At 45.2% G+C, this 23,905-nt stretch overlaps 1 long non-coding RNA gene across 1 annotated transcript; it reads left to right on the top strand.

Moving 5' to 3' along the window:
* The first annotated feature begins 5,735 nt into the window (after positions 1–5,735).
* On the top strand, positions 5,736–7,834 carry LOC139159798 (uncharacterized). Its single transcript, XR_011557853.1, has 2 exons — positions 5,736–6,686; positions 6,852–7,834. It is a non-coding gene; the product is annotated as an uncharacterized lncRNA (long non-coding RNA).
* Positions 7,835–23,905: the final 16,071 nt, after the last annotated feature.

The raw sequence follows: 23,905 nt of genomic DNA, 5'->3' as shown, positions 1-23,905 counted from the left end.
GAGGCAAGACGCACAGCCACTCCATCTTGTCAGGGTTGAGTTTGAGCCTGTTGACACCCATCCAGACCCCAACAGTGTCCAGGCACCGGCACATCACTTCCAATGCTTCGCTGACTGGACATGGGGTGGAGATGTCCAACTGGGTATCATCAGCGTACTGATGATACCTCACCCCATGCCCCTGGATGATCTCACCCAGCGGTTTCATGTAGATATTAAATAGTAGGGGGGAGAGGACCGACTCCTGAGGTACCCCACAAGGGAGAGACCTAGAGGTCGACCTCTGGCCCCCCACTAACACAGACTGCGACCGACCGGAAAGGTAGGAGGAGAACCACTGAAGGACAGTGCCTCCCACTCCCAACCCCTCCAGCCAGCGCAGAAGGATACCATGGTCGATGGTATCGAAAGCTGCTGAGAGGTCAAGAAGCACCAGGACAAAGGACAAGCCCCTGTCCTGGGCCCGCCAGAGATCATCCATCAGCGCGACCAAAGCAGTTTCCGTGCTGTAGCCGGGTCTGAATCCTGACTGTTGAGGGCCTAGAATTGCAGTGTGTGCAAGTAGAAATTACCTTTTAAAAAAAATTAAATTATAAATTTTTATTGAAATTCTTAAAACACATATACAAAATACATACTTACATTAATGAAGCATAGAAAATAATAATAATAATGGGTTTGCAGCGATAAAACTAGACTAGGGCACAATGATTCAGCTGGGTATGCAGCTTTATATATAAAAGTTGACTCCAGTGGGCTATCAAGGAAATTTCTTTCTTTTCTTTTCTTTGCTTGGGTTGGAGGATTCTGTTGGGTATGTTCTTTTTTATTAGGCAATTTTAAAACTTTGCAAACTTTGGAAAATGCTGTAACGCGATAGGTGGACAAGTCAATGAGAAGAAGAGGAAAGTTCTTTGCTCTTTCCTCCTCTTCTTTCTTTTTTTTTCCGTTTTTTTTCTAGCTTTCTTTTTTTATTCTGCTGCGTCTTTACACCTATATTTTTCTTATCCATTTAGTGTAATTTTCTATTCTTTGTCTTACGTTTTATTTTATTTCTTAATTTCTTTAGAGACTTAATTTCATTTTATTTTTATTTAGATTTAATTGTATTTTTATTCTATCCTTTTCCTTTTTAATTTTTATATAAAGCAATTAGTAATTAGGTTGGTAATTGGATTAATTAGGCAATATTTGGTGATATTATTGGCCTTATTTTTTCCCCTTTGACTACGCTACTGTAAGAATTTTTCTAATGTTTTTTTAAGGGTATTTTATTAATAGGCGTTAAGGGTATTGATTATATATGAAAATTGATATGGAAGCGATTAGGAGAGACTTGAAACATTTTAGCCTATTCAATGTGATATACTAGAATTCGGAACAGCTTAAATGGGGTTTTAGCTAATAGTATATTTCTATAGCATTAAAAAATAATGGGCAGCTATTTTTATTCAATATATGTGTTATGAGATATTGATTGGTTTTATCTATACTTTGATCCGTTATGCCCAGTAAAAACATTTCTGGCTTGGACTCCAATTTAATCGCTGTAATTTCTGTTAACCATCCTTGTAGACTTTCCCAATAAATCTTAGCCTGTGGACAAATCTACCACATGTAGTAATAGGTATCTAGTTCTGTTTTACACTTCCAACATTTGGGAGCTAATTTAGGTGAAATTTTTGCAAGCCTTGTTGGAGAGAGATGCCAATGGCAAAACATTTTATATACTTTTTCTTTATTTGCAGTGGATATTATTCCATACTCACTACCAGTCATCAAGATCGATCGTACGGCCTATATTCGGGGCCCATGTTATCATAACTTCCTTTACTCTTTCATCTTCAATTTTATAATTTACATTACAGTTATACAATTTCAATATTATTTTCTCATCAGGGTCTACTAAAATTTTGTCTAGCTCTTGATAATTTAAACTGAAAACCAAATTGACCCAAATCTGATTTATATTTATTTTGTATCTGGAAATATGGCCACCAACCCATATTTATGCCAATTAAAGCCAAAATTTCCCTTGTTTTTAATTTGTTTTGCTCATCAAGCAATTTTTTATATATACTTATATAATTGGGTTAGTGGTCTCCACCAGAGATATCCATTTTGGAATTTGAGTGTAAAATTTCTTCCTAATATCCATCCAATCTTCTATCAGGATTCCTCTTACATGGTGTTTTTTAAAGTAATTATTATTTATTTATTTATCTATCTATTTATTTATTTATTTATTTATTTATTTATTACTTGGATTTGTATGCCGCCCCTCTCCGAAGACTCGGGGCGGCTCACAACATGTAAAAGACAAATCATAAGTAATCAACAATTTAAATTTTTAAAGATTTAAAAAACCCCACAAACTAACAGACTCACACACAAGCATACCATATATAAATTCAACGTGCCCAGGGGGGGGGGGATGTTTCAATTCCCCCATGCCTGATGGCAAAGGTGGGTTTTAAGAAGTTTGCGGAAGGCAGGAAGAGTAGGGGCAGTTCTAATCTCCGGGGGGAGTTGGTTCCAGAGGGCCGGTGCCGCCACAGAGAAGGCTCTTCCCCTGGGGCCCGCCAACCGACATTGCTTAGTTGACGGGACCCGGAGAAGGCCCACTCTGTGGGACCTAATTGGTCGCTGGGATTCGTGCGGCAGGAGGCGGTCTCGGAGATATTCTGGTCCAATGCCATGAAGGGCTTTAAAGGTCATAACCAACACTTTGAATTGTGACCGGAAACTGATCGGCAGCCAGTGCAGACTGCGGAGTGATGACGAAACATGGGCATACCTAGGTAAGCCCATGACTGCTCTCGCAGCTGCATTTTGCACGATCTGAAGTTTCCGAACACTTTTCAAAGGTAGCCCCATGTAGAGAGCATTACAGTAGTCGAACCTCGAGGTGATGAGGGCATGAGTGATTGTGAGCAATGAGTCCCGGTCCAGATAGGGCCGCAACTGGTGCACCAGGCGAACCTGGGCAAACGCCCCCCTCGCCACAGCTGAGGGATGTTGTTCTAATGTGAGCTGTGGATCGAGGAGGACGCCCAAGTTGCGGACCCTCTCTGAGGGGGTCAATAATTCCCCCCCTAGGGTAATGGACGGACAGATGGAGTTGTCCTTGGGAGGCAAAACCCACAGCCACTCCGTCTTATCCGGGTTGAGTTTGAGTCTGTTGACACCCATCCAGGCCCCAACAGCCTCCAGGCACCGGCACATCACTTCCACCGCTTCGTTGACTGGGCATGGGGTGGAGATGTAAAGCTGGGTATCATCGGCATATTGATGATACCTCACCCCATGTCCTTGGATGATCTCACCCAGCGGTTTCATGTAGATGTTAAATAGCAGGGGGGAGAGGACCGACCCCTGAGGCACCCCACAAGGGAGAGACCTAGGAGTCGACCTCTGTCCCCCCACTAACACCGACTGCAACCGGCCAGAGAGGTAGGAGGAGAACCACTGAAGAACAGTGCCTCCCACTCCCAACCCCTCCAGCCAGCGCAGAAGGATACCATGGTCGATGGTATCGAAAGCCGCTGAGAGGTCAAGGAACACCAGGACAGAGGATAAACCCCTGTCCCGGGCCCGCCAGAGATCATCCATCAACGCGACCAAAGCGGTTTCCGTGCTGTAACCGGGCCTGAAACCCGACTGCTGGGGACCTAGATAATCGGCTTCTTCCAAGGACCGCTGGAGCTGGAGTGCCACCACCTTCTCAACAACCTTCCCCATAAAGGGAAGGTTGGAGACTGGACGGTAGTTATTAAGCACAGCTGGGTCCAGGGAGGGCTTCTTGAGGAGGGGGCGCACAAGCGCTTCTTTATAGATTGATGGAAAAACTCCCCTCCCCAAGGAAGCGTTGGTAATCTCCTGGGCCCAGCTCCGTGTCACCTCCCTGCTGGCCGAGACCAACCAGGAGGGACACGGATCCAGTAAACAGGTGGCGGAACTCACAGCTCCAATGGCCTTGTCCACTTCATCAGGTGTCACCAGATCAAACTCTTCCCAGACAGGTGGACAAGTACGTGCCCCAGTCACCTCGACTGACTCGTTGTCAGTCGACTCTGCTATACAATTGGAGTCGAGGTCGGCCCGAATCCGAGCGACTTTATCAGCGAAAAACGAGTTAAAGTCCTCGGCACTACTCTGCAAGGGCTCCCCAACTCCCCCCTGATTAAGAAGGGAGCGGGTCACCCTAAACAGAGCGGCCGGGCGGGATTCCGCTGATGCAATCAAGGCGGCATGGTACGCGCATCTTGCCGCCTTGAGCGCCACTTTGTAAGTCTTAATAAAAGCTCTTACAAGTGTTCGATCAGATTCAGACCTACTCTTCCTCCATCGCTTCTCTAGACGTCTCTTCTGGTGTTTCAACTCCCGGAGCTCCTCGTTGAACCATGGAGCTCTACGGGGTCTAGCGCTACGGAGAGGTCGCAACGGCGCAATCCGGTCAAGGGCCTCTGCTGCAGCCTCGTTCCAGGCTTTCGCAAGCGACTCTGCCGAACTGTGGACAAGTGCCTCTGGTATAACCCCAAGCGCCGTCTGAAAGCCCTCTGGGTCCATCAGGCGTCTGGGGCGGAACATCTTAATTGGTTCCGCCTCCCTGCGGGGAAGGATTGGAGCCAGGAAGTCAAGCCGTAGTAGAAAATGGTCTGACCATGACAAAGGCACTGCTTCTAAGCCCCTTAGTCTCAGACCATTACTCAGTTGCTCGGAAAGGAATACCATGTCGGGTGCGTGCCCCCCCCTCATGAGTCGGACCCCGTACTACTTGAGTCAGGTCCATGGCTGTCATGGTGGCCATGAACTCCTGTGCCAACCCAGAGGTTTCGCCGAGTGACGGCAGGTTGAAGTCCCCCAAGACAATAAGTCTGGGGAACTCAACCGCCAACCCGGCTACCTCCTCGAGTAGCACAGGCAGGGCTTTTGACACGCAGCTGGGAGGCAGGTACGTGAGAAATAAGCCCACCTGAACCCCTAGGTCCAACTTCATCAAGAGTGACTCGCAACCCGCAATTTCCGGAGCAATGAGTCCACGTAGGCAAAGGCTCTCCCTGGCTATAATAGCCACTCCTCCCCCCCTTCCCTGGGGTCGAGGTTGATGCCATATCTGAAACCCAGCTGGGCAAATTTCAGAGAGAGGAACACCTCCCTCTGGGCCCAGCCAGGTTTCAGTAATACATGCCAGGTCGGCCTCCTCATCCAGGATCAGATCCCGGATGAGGAGAGCTTTGTTTACCACCGACCTGGCATTAAGCAGCAGCAACCTGAGTCCAGGGCCAGAGTTACACTCATCACCAGTACCCAAGATTGGGCTCACGGAGCCAGAACAAGGGATCGTTATTAAGCAACGGTCCCTCGTTCCCCTGGAACGGCTAACTCCGCGGCCCCCGCCATATCTGCCTCTCCCCAGCAACACAGGAATATTCCGACCCTCTGCCACCCCAGAGATCGATGCCCCATCCCCTCCCGCCTCTTGAGCGTCAGGTGGGCCAAATCTACCATTCATACTCCCACCATTCATCTCATCCATACCGTGACCCCACCCACCCCAGTCATCCCAATCATACCGGCCATTCAGCCCATGCACACAAGTAATTCTGTCCCAGTCATCCATTTAAATTTTGAACCCCCAATACTAAAAATAGATTAAATTTATAACAGTTAAAACAGTAAAAACGCTAATAAATATGTAAAAAATGCAATTTCCAGTTAATTAATTAGTTAAATATTAAACAAATAAAAATATAAAAATATAAAAATAGCTAAGAATAAAATGTATTAAGATGTATTAAAAATATAGAAAAATATAGAAGAAAAAGGAGCCAGTCAGTAGTTCTTAAATAGTCAATAGCAAGGTGGTACCAAAGTCTAGGTAAATGGCTTAAGATTTTATATAATTGTCCACTTAGCAATTTTCCAGGTTTCTGGGGAAAAAGATCACCAAAGTGCTGGCCCTGACCACTGACCAGCATCCCCAATCCAAGTCCATATGGTTTAATTATTGTTTCCCCCAACTTCCTCAACCTTATGTTCCTCTTTTTTCTTGTCGTTTGTTTCAATTGCCTTCCACTGCTCGCTGTTCTTCCTGGGTGGCATCTCCCCTCGCAATAGTCTCTCTGGCTCCAGGCCTGCACCATGGCCCCCGTTTCAGTAGTCCCCCCGACGACGGGCGCCCCCACCATTTGGCACCACAGCGTCCCGGGACTAGATTTAACACTGAAGGGTCCAGCCTTGTTCAATCTTGGTGCTCAGTCTCGGTAGTATTTTCCAACAACAACCACCCGAAAGACACTCCAGAGCTGCAGGTATCAAGGTCTTATTGGGGGTGCTCTCTCTCCAGCCTCCAAATCTCCCCATCCTATCGAGCATGGCAACAGAGGAAGGCAACATGCAGTGGGGGGGGGCGGGCGGCTGAGTTCTAATTAGCCGCCGCCATTCCCGCTTCCCAGCTGATCGGTCTGACAGTCTTTATAGCAAAGGAGACAGCGAAGAAGACAGAAGACACACAGAAGACACGCAGCAAATGATCACCCTCCAAGCCACCGGGCTGCAAACGAGCTGTAAATGGGCTGTCCGGCGCCTCCGACTCCCTCCCGACAGCACAACACAGCTCAGCTGTAAACAGCAGCCGCCATTCCGCCGCGTCTCTGTCAATCTTTGTTTTCTTCATTCCAAAGGTATTTATGCCACCCCATTTTTTGTTAGTGCCCTTTAATATTTAATATTCTTTTATTTGTCAATTTACCCATGTTACTGTTGCCGCTTGATGATATATTCTCCAAATAGGTAGATCCATTCTTCCTTGTCTTTTTTATCCTGAAGTAATATATATTTTATTCTAGGGTTTTTTATCCTTCCATACAAAATTCCAAAATCATCTACCTCACATTTCAGCCTTTCTTCTGGTCGTAAGATGCTCCTTTGTATTCAGTTCTGGCCTCAGAATGATAATGTAGCACTTGGGGATGAAGATGCAGCCCAGCAATCCAGCACTGGAGGTCAAGATGGAGAAGACCTGAACTGCCACCATGTATTTCCCTTTGGTGCTTAGGTAGGTGGGCACAAAACTCACCCAGACACTGCAGAAGACCAGCATGCTGAAGGTGATCAGCTTCGCTTCATTGAAGGCCCCAGGCAGATTCCTGGCCAGAAAAGCCACTGTGAAGCAGATGGCAGCCAGGAAACCCATGAAACTGAGGGTGATGTAGAACATGACAACAGAGCCTTCATTGCACTGCAGGATGATCTCTCCAGGCTGAGAGTGGACGTCAGAGTCAGAGAATGGAGGAGAAGCTCCCAGCCAGATGGAGCAGATGACAATTTGGGCAGCAGAACAAGAAAGGATGATGGAGTTGGGCAGACTCTTCCCCAACCATCTCTTCACTTGGTTTCCTGGTTTTGCAGCCAGGAAAGCCAGAACCACTGTGATTGTTTTGGCCAAGAGAGAAGAAATTGCAACGGAGAAGACCATGCTAAACACTGTTTGTCGGAGAAGGCAGGTGGCTTTTCTTGGTTGACCAATGAAAAGAAAAGGCGACAAGAAGCAAAGCAGGAGGGAGACCAGGAGGGTGTAGGAGAGGTCTCGGTTGTTGGCTTTGACAATGGGAGTTTCTCGGTATTTAATGAATATGATTAAAATAAGACCTGTGGCTAGGAACATGATCAGGGCAAACGAGACCAGGATGGTTCCCAGATGTTCTTCATGAGAAAGGAAGGTTATCCTTTTGGGGACACATTGGACTTGGTCCTCATTTGGATATTTATCATCTGGACATTTGGTGCATTGTTCTGTATCTGAATAAATCAAAAAGCAATATTTCTTTAATATTCTGTCCTTTCACATTTCATGAAATACTTTCTTGGGACAACAACTGTTACCAGCAGCATTTTCCAAGAAGTGTTGCATAAAATCACCACTAAAAGAAGGTAAGAAGAATATCATTTTCTTTTAAAAGATATAGATATTTTTATAGTCTATGATATTGGAAGAATTCCTGACCTGGGTGCCTTCTTGCAGAAGCTACATAGGAATCTATCTTATTAGAGGTAAAAAAATTGAATTGATTTAATCTTTCTAGGCACATTTCCCAGGTCCTGCCACGTCACACTTCTTAATATACAACAACAACAACAACAACAACAGAGTTGGAAGGGGCTTTGGAGGTCTTCTAATCCAACCCCATGCTTAGGCAGGAAACCCTTCACTACTTTAGACAAACGGTTGTCCAACATGTTCTTTAAAACTCCCAGTGTGGAGCATTCACAACTTCTGGAGGGAAGCTGTTCCACTGATTGATTGTTCTGTCAGGAAATTTCTGCTTGATTCTAAGTTGATTCTAAGTTGTGGGTGGCCACAAAGAAGGAGTCAACCTGTTCTCCAAAGCACCTGAGGGTAGAAAAAGAAGCAATGGGTGGAAACTGAACAAGGAGAGAAGTAGCTTAGAACTAAGGAGAAATGAACGGTGGAACAACTTGCCTCCGGAGGTTGTGAATGCTCCAACAGCAGGGGGTTGGACTAGAAGACCTCCAAGGTCCCTTCCAAGGTCCCATCCAACTCTATTGTTGTTGTTGTTTTTGTTCCTTTTATTATTATCTTCAAGCAAAGGCCTATATATAACACATTGTAATAATCTAAGGGCATGGGGTGAGGTATCATCAATATGCAGATGACACCCAGCTTTACATCTCCACCCCTTGTCCAATCACCGAAGCAGTGGAAGTGATGTGCCAGTGCCTGGAGGCTGTTGGGGTCTGGATGGGTGTCAACAGACTCAAACTCAACCCTGATAAGACGGAGTGGCTGTGGGTTTTGCCTCCCAAGGACAACTCCATCTGTCCGTCCATTACCCTGGGGGGGGAATCACTAACCCCCTCAGACAGGGTCCGCAACTTGGGCATCCTCCTCGATCCACAGCTCACATTAGAGAACCATCTTTCAGCTGTGGCGAGGGGGGCGTTTGCCCAGGTTCGCCTAGTGCACCAGTTGCGGCCCTATTTGGACCGGGAGTCACTGCTCACAGTCACTCATGCCCTCATCACCTCGAGGCTCAACTACTGTAGTGCTCTCTACATGGGGCTACCTTTGAAGAGTGTTCGGAAACTTCAGATCGTGCAGAACGCAGCTGCGAGAGCAGTCATGGGCTTACCTAAATACGCCCATGTCACACCAACACTCCGCAGTCTGCATTGGTTGCCGATCAGTTTCCGGTCACAATTCAAAGTGTTGGTTATGACCTATAAAGCCCTTCATGGCACCGGACCAGAATATCTCCAGGACCGCCTTCTGCCGCACGAATCCCAGCGACCAGTTAGGTCCCACAGAGTGGGTCTTCTCCGGGTCCCGTCAACTAAACAATGTCGTTTGGCGGGACCCAGGGGAAGAGCCTTCTCTGTGGCGGCCCTGACCCTTTGGAACCAACTCCCCCCAGATATCAGAGTTGCCCCCACCCTCCTAGCCTTTCGTAAGCTCCTTAAAACCCACCTCTGTCGTCAGGCATGGGGGAATTGACACTTTCCCTCCCTAGGCTTATAAAATTTATGCATGGTATGCTAGTATGTATGATTGGTTTCTAAATTGGATTTTTTAAATTAACTTAAATATTAGATTTGTTTACATTGTATTATTATTGCTTTGAGCCGCCCCGAGTCTGCGGAGAGGGGCGGCATACAAATCTGATTAGTAAATAAATAATAAATAAATCCTTCCTCAAGTTTTAAGTAACGTTATCTAGAGTGGTAATTGTAGAAAGACACATCCAGACTAAAAGGCACAAGAGCATTTTTTTCTGGCAGAAGAGAATTGCCTAATCTCCTAAACCCAGTTATTTCTTCCCATGCGCTCCCTCCAAGTATTTGTGCTATTCCTTCATCTAGATTTTTTTTAATAAAAAAGATGCAGTTTGAAGATAAACAACCCCTTCCACCCAACAATTGAACTTCAATCTATCTTTTAACGTGCACTTTCATGAGAATGTTTTGGATGAATCCACTTCTACAAAGTCTGTCGTAATCTTTGGGGTCCCCCCACCTTCCTGAGTAGAGATGGTGCCCTTCGGACAACGAACACAGTCATAACAACAAGCAGGCTCTCCTTCTCGCTTTTGCTTGACAAATCCAGGACCACAATTTTCCACACATTGGGACCGAGGCAGAGGCTGAGCAGAAAAACAAGGAAAAAAACCCATCAATGGAAAATAGATGAATGTCAGCAAAGCGATCCCTGAGATTCATTGGGTAAATATGAAATCGTGGACTCTCCTTCCAAGCAGATTGAAGAGAAATGATTGCTGGCAGGTTGGTCATTTAGTTCCCCCCTTTTACTTTTGGCATCTAACATTGAAACAAATTATTTTTTGACTTAAGAAAGTCTGGAGGGATGGAATTGAAAAGATTTAAGCCTTACGTGACAACCACATAAGTTCCTCCTCGTAACTTTGTTATATAATTTCTCCATTCTTCATACCTGTTTATCTATGACTTTAAACATATAGTATGGTGATCTTGAATAAGAATAAAATAGAATAACAGAATTGAAAGAGACCTTGGAGGTCTATTCCAACCTCCTGCTTAGGCAGGAAACCTTACACTACTTCAGACAAATGGTTATCCAACATCTTCTTGAAAACTTCCAGTGTTGGAGCATTCACAACTACTGGAGACAACGTGTTCCACAGATTAATTGTTCTAACTGTCAGGAAATTTCTCCATAGTTCTAAGTTGCTTCTCTCCTTGTTTAGTTGCTTCTCTCCTTGTTCTACCCTCAGATGATTTGGAGAATAGTTTGACTTCCTCTTTTTTGTGGCAACCCAAGACATTGGAATTTGGAACACCGCTATCATGTCCAGGGCCACCATCAGGAATTTTGGGGCCCCATACAGCCTAAGTGTCTGGGCCCCCCCCCGCCATTTTAAAACTATTTTAAGTCGCCAAGCCACTCCATCCCCCGGGGATCATTTCCCGCTTCACGCCAAGCGAGGCGGTCCCATAGGCCAGTGTTTCCCAACCTTGGCAACTTGAAGATATCTGGACTTCAACTCCCAGAATTCCCCAGCCAGCAAACACGAGGAGCTGGGAAGGACGAGGGGAGAGAAAAAGCAGGGTACCAGCAGTCAGGCGGGTGTCTTGAGGGGGCACTCCCATCTGGAAAGAAGGGAAGAAAGGCGAGGGCGAGCTATGAAGGAAGGAGGGAGGGAGGGAGGGAGGGAGGGAGGGAGGAAGGAAGGAATGGTAAAAGGGGCGATCAAGAGAGGAATGGGTGAATGAATGGGCGGAGGGTGGGAAGGAAGGAAGGAAAGAGGGAAGGGACAGGAACAGAAGAAGGGTGCAAAGGAAGCAAGGAAACATGTGAAAGGGGAGAGTAAGAGAGGAAGGAGTGAAAGAAGGGAATGAGGGAGGAAAGAAGGGAGGAAGGAAAAGGAAAGCAAGAAATGGAGGGAGGAAAGGAAGGAAGGAAAGAAAGAAAGAAAGGGGGAAGGGACAGGAACAGAGGAAGGAAGCAAGGAAACTTATGAAAGGGGAGAGTAAGAGAGGAAGGACTGAAGGGAGGGAGGGAGGGAAGAAGGTAGGAAGGAGAAAGAAAAGAAGAAATAGAGGAAGGGAAGGTAAAAGAGAGAAAGAAAAAGAGCAAGAAAGAAAGCAAGAAAGAGAGAAAGAAAGAAAATGAAAGAGAAATAAAAATAGAGAGGGGGAATGAAAGAAATGGAAGGAGGGAAGGAAGGAGAGAAAGAAAGAGAAAGAAAGAAAGCAAGAGAAAGAAAAAAGAATGAAAGAGCAAGAGAGCAAGAGAGAAAAAGAAAGAAAGAGAGAAAGAGAGAAAGAAAGAAAGAAAGAAAGAAAGAAAGAAAGGCAACTTCAAAGAAAGGCTCACTGAGCATCTCTCACTCTCTCTCTCTTTCTATCCCTCTTTCTTTCTTTCTCTTCCTTTCTCTCTCTCCTCTTCCTTTATCTCCTCTCTCTCTCTCTCCCTCTCTCTTTCTCTCCCCCCTCTCTCCCCCCTTTCCCTCTCTCTTTCTCTCTCCCTCTTGCTATCTCTCCCCCCTCTCCCTCTCTCTCCCCCCTCTCCCCCTTTCCCTCTCTCTTTCTCTCCCTCTCTTGCTATCTCTCCCCCCTCTCCCTCTCCCTCTCTCTTTCTCCCTCTCCCTCTCTTTCTCTCTCTCTCCCCCTCTTTCTCTCTCTTCTTCTCCCTTTCTCTCTCTTGTTTTCTTTCTGTCTCTTTTGCTTTCTCTCTCTCTCACTCTTTCTCTCTTGTTTTCTTTCTCACGCTCTTTCTCTCTCTTGTTCTCTGTCTCTTGCTATCTCTTTCTCTCCCCCCCTTTCTCTCACTCTCTCTTTCTCACTTTCTCTCTATCTTGCTGTCTGTTGCTCTCACTCACTCTCGTTCTCTCTCCGTTCTTCTCAGCGGTGACGCGCGCACGCCCTGCCTGTCTCACCTTTGCCGAGAGCACTTTCATCCCGGGCTCTCAGCAAGGGGGTTGCAGGAGAGATGGTGCCGGCGTTCTCTCAGCGGAGGCCGGCGAAGGTGATATTCAATGTCGGGGGCGCGCGGGTGGTTGCGCGTGCTCCCTATCTCCCTGCTAGCCCACTCGGAATATTCAAAATAAGAAAAGCCTTTGCCGGCGAAGGTTTTTCTTATTTTGAATATTCCGAGTGGGCTAGCAGGGAGATAGGGAGCACGCGCAACCGCCCGCGCCCCCGACATTGAATATCACCTTCGCCGGCCTCCGCTGAGAGAACGCCTGCCCCGTCTCTCCTGCAACCCCCTTGCTGAGAGCCAGGGACGAAAGTGCTCTCAGCAAAGGTGAGACAGGCAGAGCGTGCGTTCCGGGTGCGGGAGGAGCTGCGCTGAAAGGCAGGAGGTGGCGGAGGAGCAGAGGGGGCAGATCGGGTGGGCGGTGGGCAGCGCGGAAAGGCCGAGGGGGCCAGAGGCACCGTGGGGAGGCAGGGGCGGCCGCAGCTCACTTCCCTTCTGCTGCCGGCGCCTCCCCGCCCCCGCCCCCCCTGCAAGCTGGCAGGGGGATGGGGACTGCGCGCCCATGGAAAAGGGCACGCGGCTGAGAGAAAGAGAGAGGGGGGAGAGGGGCTTACTACCCGCTGCGGCTGTCGCTGCCGCCGCCATCACCCTCCCACTGCGCGCCGCCCTCCCGCTGCCGCTACCCTCCCACCAGCCCCAAAGCTCACCTGCTGCAGCCGCCAGGGAAGCTCCAGCCGGGCGGGGCGCTGCAGTTGCCGGAAAACTTGAAAGGCGCTAAGAAGGAAGCTCAGCTTCCTCTTCTCACAACTTTTTGAACAATTAGGGGCCCCGGCCTTCTGGCGCCAAATTTGCAGCTCTTGCACATGCGCAAAAGGGCCCGGTCTTTTTCTTTTCTGAGGTGACAGTCTGCGCATGTGCAAGGAGCTGCTGACTGCGGGCCCTCTAATTGGTCAATTTCACCGGGCCCGGTACGGGGCTCCCAGTAATACCCGTCTATCGGCGGCCCTGATCATGTCTCCCCTAGTCCTTTTTTCATTAATCTAGACATACCCAGTCACAGCAATCATTTTTCATATGTTTTAGCCTCCAATCCCCTAATCATCTTTGTTGCTCTTCTCTGCACTCTTTCTAGACTACACCCCAAAGAATAATCATTCGGCATCAATACTGGACATGGCTGAATCTGTTTAAAAGTTTCTTTATCATGGAATCTGAAGGACACATTTGTGGAGTTGTATTGAAATCCACACGAGCAATCTAGCAAAATGTTAAGTTTTCTCCTGTACCTTCAACTCTCAATGAAGGTCATCCACCATGGTGATTAGAGTTAACCCACTTGAAATGGGTCCTAATCTTTATGGGAAGAAAAAAGAAAACACAATAATATTTACCCACCTTGTTGTACGAATTAAGCCACGAAAGAGCTTTTCGTTCGATAATAAGTCTCTGTCTCTTAATACTTCCCAGTTTAATTTTAATCAACCTCCCATTGGGAAAAACTGCCACACACTCAATGTCCATATCTGCAGTTAATTCTCCATTTTTATCCAAGTACAGTTTCTTCTGGGAAAGATTAGAGAACTCATTCTCCAGAAAGGGATGGAACTAGAATGAAAACAACCCAGAATTTTAAAAGCAAAAAACTTTGTTAGTTAGCCCACCTGGTATTTTCATTTCATTTCATTTCATTTCATTTCATTCATTCATTCATTCATTCATTCATTCATTCATTCATTCATTTATTTATTAGATTTGTATACCGTCCATCTCCGAGGATTCAGGGTGGCTCACAGCATATAATATAACAATACAATACAATGACAAATCTAATTAAATTTATCTAAAAATCCAATATTTTAAAACAATCATACTTGTTCAATCATACAAGATATATCTCATTTTGTTGGCCAGGGGTCTGAGACCTAATTGCCCCAAGCCTGGCAACATAGATGAGTCTTAAGGCTCTTACAGAAGGCAAGGAGGCTGGGGCAGTGCGAATCTCCAGGGGAAGCTGATTCCAGAGGGCTGGGCCCCCCACAGAGAAGGCTCTTACCCTAGGCTCCACCAAGCGACATTGTCTGGCTCACGGGACCTAGAGAAGGCCAATTCTGGGACCTAATAGGTCACTGGGATTCATATGGCAGAATGCGATCCCGCAAGTAATGTGCAAACATGCTTAAGTAGGACTAGTTAATAAGTGTTTATAAGTCCACTTGTGTCGTTAAATTCATAAATGAAGGAAAAACATTCAGCAAAATTGGTCAATCGTGTATTAACAAAATACGTATCGAGAAAGTACAATAGACATGTCTAATCAATTAGAGGGAACATTGTACTGCAGGTCATAGTTCCCTCTAAGCTGCGCCGTGCGCTATAGCGCAGAGGTTTTTACTTCTCAGCCCGGGGAATTTCAAATTTGAAATTTGAAACGAGAACTGCTGCTGCTCTACAACATAGGGCAGCAACAGCTCCTTAAGGAAAGGCCGGAAAGAAAGGGGTCGGCCAATTGCAGGCCCGCTTTCTTCCCCGCCCTTTAAATTCCAGATTTTCTCCTCCCCGTCCCGGCCCCGCCCCTCGGCAGCCAAACGGTTGTTTAGCTGCCGGCCGGGCAAGGTAAGGTAAACCTCTGTGTGGGGGGGTTTGCTGACAAGGAGGGCTGGCTGCGCATGGCCCGCTGCTAGGCCTATAAGCCTCCGTGGGGTGGGGGGGTTGCCAACGAAGAGGGCTGGTTGTGCGTGGCCCGCCGCTAGGCCTATAAGCCTCCGTGGGGGGGGGGGGTGCCGACGAAGAGGGCTGGGGGGGCGATGAGTGGGCCTCTTACCTCTCCACGGGGGCCCTCGTGTCAGGTGTGCCGCAAGCCCAGCCTGGCGGTGGCAGCAGCCATCCACCCCCTCGCCCTCCCAGGCATCCCCGGCACCCGGCCACGCTCCACCTCCCGGTAGCCCGGACGACTTTTACCTACTGCTGGAGCCGTTTTCATGGTGCAAAGCCACACAGTCCCGGACCCGGACTCCCGGATCGCTCGCTTCTCTGGTCAGCAAAGCCATCTGCCCAGGAAAACGGCGTGCGATGAAAAAGCGCAATGCTTTCCTGGGCAGCCGGCCTGCTGGCCGGAGAAGCGAGTGATTCGGGAGTCCGGGACTGTGTGGCTTTGCACCATGAAGAGAAAACGGCTGCGGCAGCAGGGAAAAGTCGGACGGCCTACCGGGAGGCGGTGTGTGGCCGGGCGCTGGGGATGCCTGGGACGGCGAGGGGGTGGATGGCTGCTGCCTCTTAGCTGCAGAGCCGCCGGGCGGAGGCCAAGACAACAGCGCTCTCCACTCTTTCTCCAGCTCTCTCTCTCCTTTTCTCTCTGTTGCCGGTGTGGTGAACGAGAGAGAAAGAGAGAGAGAAAAAAAGGAGGGGAGAGAGAATGAGAGAGAAAGAAAGCAAGAGAGAAAGGGAGGGAAAGAAAGCAAGAAAGAGAGGGGGAGGGAGGGAGAGGGAAAGACATAGAGGGAGGGAAGGAGGGAGAGAGAAAGAGAAAAAAAGAAAGGAAGGGAGAAAGGAAGAGGGATGGAGAGAGAGGGAAAGAAAGATGAAGGGAGAGAGAAAGGGGGAGGGATAGAAAGGAGGGAGAGGGGGGTAGTTAGATAGGGAGATGGAAAAGGAAGGGCTTGGAGAAAGGCAGGGGAGAGAAAGATAGAAAGGAAAGAGGGAGGGAGAGATAGAAAGGAAAGAGGGAGGGAGAGATAGAAAGGAAAGGGGGAGGGAGAGATAAAAAGGAAAGATGGAGGGAGAGATAGAAAGAAAAGAAAGAGGGTGAGAGAGAAAGGAAAGAGGGAGGGAGGAAAGAGGGAGGGAGACATAGAAAGGATAGAATTATGGATGCAAGAACTCGCTCATGTGTGATAGCGCATGCCCACACTTTATTTATTTATTTATTTATTTATTTATTTATTTATACTTATATGCCGCCCAGTCCCAAAGGGACTGCCGCTCAGACACTATACTTTTCTGCTCACCCCGAAAAAAAAATAGAGGGAACACTGCTGCAGGTATCAAATAAATTGAACAACAACAAAAATAGATTATTCATAAATCCTTTGAAACAACAGGTCGATTACCAGAAAGCCTGGATTTGTCAAGACGGAAGTTCCCAAGCAAGTCTGCTCTCAGGTAAGCCAGACAAGAACTATGACCATTTGAATTAAATGCTTCTGTATTGGAGCACTATCAGTGATGGGCCGCTTCGGTGATCAAGTGCTTCGTGCCTATTGTGCTTCAGTGCAGCACTCAAAATACAACCATTTGAAGCTCAGCTGCTTACCTTCTAAGGCAGCCGCAGTAAGTAGAACAGTGGAGGTGCAGAAATCAGCTGTGCTACGTGAATCAGCTGAGCCAGAAAGAAGGAAATATAGGACAGGATAGGATGGGGGCAGGTGAGAGAGGCCAGCCGATCATCGCAACTACCAGTTTGCCCAAACCAGTCCAAACTGGCAGTAGCCCCACACTGAGTGCCATTAAGAGGATCTTGCAAGTCTAAAAGTACATATCTTCTACCAATTCATTTTAGCTGAAAAGTTTAGGGAGGATCCATTTGAGGTTTTTTTAAAAAAAGTTTTTATTTAATTTTAAAAACAAAAAAGACAAATACAAAAACAAAGGCAAAATACATAAACATATTTACATTTTACATTTCTGGGTCTTTGGTATGCGATCTATATACATTCATGTCAATCTATTGCTCTTATTAATTTGCAATTATATTGATATTTGTGATTTTATGAGATTACTTGTTATTGTTTTTTCCCCCTGACCAATTGTAGATTTTGTCCCACACAGTAAAGAATTCTTTCTCTTGACAGTTCCGTAATTCTAAGGTAATTGCTACACAATCCAAAAATTTGTGATCACCATGCTCTCTGTCGGAGAATTTTCATCCTTCCATGTCTGTGTGAAGGATAATCTAGCACCTGTTAAGATGTGTATAATGAGATAATAATTTGCTTTTGTGTGTTGCCCTTTCACAATCCCTAATAAATAAATACTTTGTATTCTATTATTTCCTTTATCCAGTTGCTAATCATGTTCCAAAATTTTCTTGTCACTGGGCATGGGCACCATAGATGATAATATGTACCATGAGCTGTTTTGCACTGCCAACATGTTGGATGTACATTAGGGTATATTTTTGCAAGTCTGGCAGGGGCAAAGTGCTAATGATAGAACATTTAATATAAATATTCATTGTAAGAGGCCGATAATGTCAGTTTATAATGTTCCCTCCATTTCTCCCAATCTTCTAATTGAATGGCGTACCCAAAATTTTTCATCCACGCTATCATGCTTTCTTTGACTGTTTCCTTATATTTATCATAGTTTAAAAGATAGTTGTGCATTTTAGTTATAAATTTAAAGAAACTTAGCTTTTTGGGTTTTTGTTGGGACTTTATACCTGCCATGGCTGCAGTTTTGGAGCACCCAATATCCTGTAGGATTCCTCCCGTCTCTTCCAGGATATGGTGGAATATGCAGCCTTCAAGACATGGGCCAGAGCCACAAAGACAAAGTAAAGAGACTCACTGTCCTTTTTCCCTTGGGTCTTCACTGGAATTTTTGGCATGCATCTTCTTCGCCCCTTGACAGAAAACCCATGTTTTGAAAAAGAACAGTGAAAATGCTGGGGTTCGTACTCGTAATCTAAGAGAGGGTAGCCTTCAAAAGCAGCATGATCAGTCTTCATACTTTGCAGAAAATTAAAGTTCCAAATACTGTGAATGTATTTCAGATCTCCATGATGAGCCATTGAACATTTTCCCAAAGTTGTGGTGATCCAGACTTTCCCTAAAATGGATCCTGGTGAATCTTGAAGCGATACTTGGAAAGAATAAAATGTGTGGTGCAGAATAACATATTCTACAAAGTGAACAAAGACATTGACTTGTTTCCACTTAGAACTGGCTTCCCTGAGTGGTAATAATGGATGAAAAGTTTGTGTAAATAGTTGTGTTATAACAACACAAATTCCATTCCTAACAACCAAAGGGGTAAAATTAATCAGGAAATCTTCTCCTTCCTCTGTGTCTGGAGCAAGGAGACCAATCAAGGTCCACCTGAAATGCAGAAGCAGTTGGACAATTGCTAGGTACTGAAACCCTTCTTTGGGGAGCATCTGGTGGAAAAAAGGGAATTTGCTTTTATCACTCAGAGTTCCTGAAGCAACACTAGGCGTCATCTGAAAAAGAAATGAAGAATTCTGGGTTATATTTGGGATCAGATCAAGTACAAAACATGAGCTTTTAATAAATCTAACTTCTGACTTATTAAATCTATGTTGATTTAAATAAACATACCCTGTTTCCCTGAAAATAAGACAGCGTCTTATATTAATTTTTGCTCCCAAAGATGTGCTACGTCTTATTTTCAGGGGATGTCTTATTTTTTTAAATGAAGAAGAATTTACATTTATTGCTGAACAAAAAAAATGAACATTTATTATATACTGTACAGTAGTTGTCATCACAAACCAGCATAACCAGACAAACTGTGAATTCTATTAAGAATTTCTTATTACTACTGTACCATTATTTCCATGTACAACAATTAATGGTATGGTACATTTACCAATATTTACGGTTGGAACAGAAAGTAAAATTTATTCAATGACAGTTATGTCATCATCTTCTAGGACATCATCATAACAATCCAAACCTTTAATTTCCTGTTGAATTTGTTGTGACTCCATTTCTTTCAGAATATATTGACCCATATCTCTCATGTCTAGCAATTGCACTGTCCTCAAATGAGTACTTCTTGTCAAGGTAGCCTGCTCGTAGTGCATTTGCAATGTTGAATGTGGATTGGATGTGTTTTAAATCTGATTGATGCAGCATTTTGGGATGCAATTTATGGACAGCAGTGTTATATATGTTCTGTTTGGGAATGCTGAGAAACGAAACATCTCCTACGTCTTACTTTCAGGGGATGCCTTATATTAGGCAATTCTACGAAATCTCTCCTATGTCTTACTTTTGGGGATGACTTATTTTTGGGGAAACAGGGTATTAGAATACTAATATTAGTTTAATAATAATATTAATTTAAGAATATGAATTTTTTTAAAATTAAAATTATATTTCTTTTTTTTAAAATAAATTTTTATTGATTTAAAACACATACCGTATATACTCGAGTATAAGTCGGGTTTTTTTAGCCCAAAAATGGGCTGAAAAACCCGACCTCGACGTATACTCGGGTGACTGACATGTCACCACAAGAGGGCGCAAGCGGCTGAGGGAAAGACAGCCGTCTGCCTTTGCTTCAGCTAGAAAGAAGCGGCAACTGCCCGGTCAAGAAGCAAGAATCCACCTAGCCAAACGGCTTTTTTCTTGTTTAGTGCGGCGTTCAAGTGGTTGGCAGGTTCCTTTGCTTGCACGCAAGAGCCAACCACTCGAACGCCACGCTAAACAAGAAAAAAGCCGTTTGGCTAGGGGGTAGATTCTTGCTTCTTAACCGGGCAGTTGCCCCCTCTCCCAGAACTTCTTTGGAGCTGAAGCAAAGGCAGACGGCTGTCTTTCCCTAAGCCGCTTCCTGGAGACCGCTAAAGATATCGCTCTGGGAGAGGGGGCAACTGCCCGGTTAAGAAGCAAGAATTTCCCCCCCCCAGCCAAACGGCTTTTTTCTTGTTTAGCGCGGCGTTCGAGTGGTTGGCTCTTGCGTGCAAGCAAAGGAACCTGCCAACCACTCGAACGCCACGCTAAACAAGAAAAAAGCCGTTTCGCTGGGGGGGGGGGAATTCTTGCTTCTTAAACCGGGAGCAGTTGCCCCCTCTCCCAAAGCGATGTCCCAAAGCGGTCTCCGGGAAGCGACCGAGGGAAAGGCAATCGTCTGCCTTTCCTTCAGCCTGAAAGAGGAGGCAAATGCCCCGCCTTCCCCCAGCCGGTTAACTTGAAGCGCTCGGTTAACCGGCTGGGGGAAGGCAGGGCATTTGCCTTCTCTTTTGAGCTGAAGGAAAGGCAGACGATTGCCTTTCCCTCGGTCGCTTCCCGGAGACCGCTTTGGAACGTTGCTTTGCTTGCGCCTGCCTCTCCTACAGCGGAGAGAGGCGGCAAATGGCCAGCCCTTCCCCCACCCGCTTAGCTGAGCCCTTCGGGAAGGTGCCGCCTGTCTTCGCTGTAGGAAAGGCAGGCACATCCGAAGCGCGTGGGGAAGTGGCTGTGGGAGGCAACGACATTCCTAAGCCGGTGAGGTGTGTGGGGGGGGGTGGCGAGAAGATAGAAGCAAGAATCCACCCCCCCCAGCTTTTCCCCCCTCTCCCCGCAAGAAAAGGAGCCAGCCAAACACTCCAATGCCGCGCTAGAGGGGGGAAAAGCCGATGAGGTGTGTGTGGGGGGGGGGTGGATTCTTGCTTGTCTTCTCAACACCCCCTCACCCCACCTCTCGGGAAGAGAGCAACAGGAAAGGACGCGGTTTTCTTCTGCCGGGTCGAGGACAAAGCGGGTGTTGAGGGCGGCGGCCGAGCAACATTTCAGCGGGGAGAAAACCCCAAGCTGAGAGTGCCTTTTAAAATCACTCTCCTCTCAGCCTCGGCAAGCTGCCGAGAAGTGGGGTTTTCAGAGTGGGGAGGCAAAAACGCTCAGAATGTCACCAACGAGGCATTTCTCCAAGGGGCGGGGGTCCCTAAACTTTCCTTTAACCCCAGCGGACACAAAGATGGGAATGCGTGGTCCTTGCCAGCCACCCATCTGCGGGGGCTGCCCCGCGCCAAGGCAGAATTAAATTCAACAACCAAAATATTATATTTTTAAAAAACATACTTTTTTGACAGTTTGTTTGCCTTTTAAGACATCTCTCTGGCTGTGCCTAATGTCAACAATAAAATTTTTTGCCAGGTGAATTTTTTTTTGCCAGATTAGCTATGGATCTCACAGAAGAAATTTTAAAGAATACTCAAAATGATTCTTCATTTGCTTTGTAACCTTAAATAAAAAAACAATACAGTATTGACTCTGTAATTTACCCGGGGAGGGGACAGGAGGGGGGCGCAGACAGACAGGAAAGGAAGACAGACAGACAGACAGACAGACAGACAGAGACCTATGACCACAATTGAGCTCAAAATTTGTTGTTAAGCAAAAGCATTGTTAAGTGAAAATCACCACATTTTACTCAATCCATGACATTTCCTAGCTCTAACAGTGATGTGCAAGCTAGGGAAGTACCGGTACATCTGAAGACATGTGTAATGTTCTAGTTATGGTTAACTGTGTGGCAGAAAGTGGACTCTGGGTTTGTTTTCCTATTACAGTGAGGTTGAATGTACCATATATAATTTTACAAGAGCTCTCTCTCTTTCTCTCTCTGTATATACACATACAGTTTATATAGTAGATAATGTACAGTATATTTTTGTGTGCCTGTGTGTAATATTTATTTACACATATGGCATATATACATAGAATTAAGTATATTTTGGATGTTCAGTAATTGTAAATATAGAGGGAAATTGTATCTCTTTGAGGCAAGGAGAGGTCAAGTATCCTAACCCTAACCCAAACCAGCAGGAGCAGGGGATTAAGGTATGGTAAGTACCTAGGTACTTGCAATTTTTTTGCCTATACCTGCCTTGGGGGATATATACCTGTTTACCCTCTTTTAAACTTACAGAGCTAGTTTACTGGCTTTCTTTGAAATAAATATTCTAAAATATTTAATCTACTGATGCCTCAATTGATGTAATTTTATTGGTTTTCATTTTTATAAGTTACCAGTAGCTGCTGCAATTTCCACCCTCGACTTATACAGGGGTTTATAAATTTTCCCAGTTTTTGTGGCAAAAGTAGGCGCCTCGACTTATAGTCGGAGCGACTTATACTCGAGTATATACGGTATATACAAATTTACAAAAATATAAGATAATTCATAAATTGAAACAGAAACAAAACCGAACACATACCAACAAACAACAAAAAAAATGATAGTCCTAGCAATATAGTTATTTACTTATTTAAATATACTAAACAATAATCACAATAACAATAAACATATTATATATTACTTAAATTTAATTTCCCTTGTGAGGGGGAAAGTTATAAGTCATCTTGTATTTTCAAATTATTTTCTGGTGAAGCGTGTCCTCATCGGTATCCCCTATTTTTTCTTTTTGGTTATCCATATATTTTTCATTATTTTTATTTTCTTAACCATCTTCATAGATTCGTATTTAATTTATTTAAATTCATACAAATTTTTCCTGAAAAATTACTATACATAAATCTTTTTTAATTTGTTATATCAAAAAAAGGAAAGAAAGTATTATTATTATTGTATTTCAATTTATATTTTTGTTTCTTCTCTTAAACCAATCATAGAAACATTTCCAAGTTTTATCATGGTCAGAGTCTTCTTTATTTTTTAGTTTGAGTGTTAATGCGTCTGATTCTGCACAGTCTAGTATTTTTTTTAATATCAAGGTATCATCAGGAGTTGTTTCCATATATATTTCTATATGATCCTTAGATTTTACCACAATTACGGTAGCTTCACAAATGTAGAGGAATGTCCCTCACGCAGTGAGATTTCGGTGAAAATTGCCAATTTCTATGCTTCCATGCACCGTGCCGAAACATGGGTGCACCTGTGTCTCTGCATGCGTTTTTGCTACCTGCACAGGTACAGTAGCATAATTGCGCTGGATTCTGCTAGCACTCAGAGCCACGGGAGTGAGCGCATGTCACCATTCCATCTTAGCAGCCCACCTCTGCTTTTATATATCTCTATGTAGAAGATACTATGGACAGCTTCCACACAACTGGATAAAGGAGGTTTTATTCTTGGTTCATCTACCCACTCTCATCTCTACTCAAGAGGACATTAGCATTTATTTTAGCCACAGCATCTACTAGGCCAGTGGGCCAATATTTTCTAGCCTTCCTTTGATTCTTTCTTTTATATATAGAAAATACTATTGCCAGCTTCCACCAAACTGGATATAGCAGATGTCTTTATGTGTTAAACCAGCCAATAGAGAGACTCACAATTTGGGATTCATTTATTTTTATTTTTTGAATAGTTCAACTGGGTTCTATTGGTCTTCAAGCATTTTACATTGAACTTGGTCATGCATACATTAGGGTAAAATATAGTCCACACATTATAGTCCACATGTTAGCTAACATGTTTGTAATTGTTAGAATACAGTGGTTAAATAATGGTGGTGGTCACAATGTGTCTATTAGACATAAATGTTTTATCATCAGTGGATAAGATTTGGATTTCATTCATGAATATGGAATTTATCCAGCATGGAAAATGTCATTGTATTTTATAAGATAATATGCAAAATGTGAACTTTCCAACAGTGCTGCACCTTATTATTGTATAGAAGACTCTTAGATTTTAATCCAGAGTCTCTCTTCACCATCGCGAGTCTGCAGTAGAAGCCCC

Source organism: Erythrolamprus reginae, chromosome 2, assembly GCF_031021105.1.
Source record: "Erythrolamprus reginae isolate rEryReg1 chromosome 2, rEryReg1.hap1, whole genome shotgun sequence".
NCBI lineage: Eukaryota > Metazoa > Chordata > Lepidosauria > Squamata > Dipsadidae > Erythrolamprus > Erythrolamprus reginae.
The sequence above is the reverse complement of the archived record's forward strand: the minus strand, read 5'-3'. Positions and strand labels throughout refer to the sequence as shown.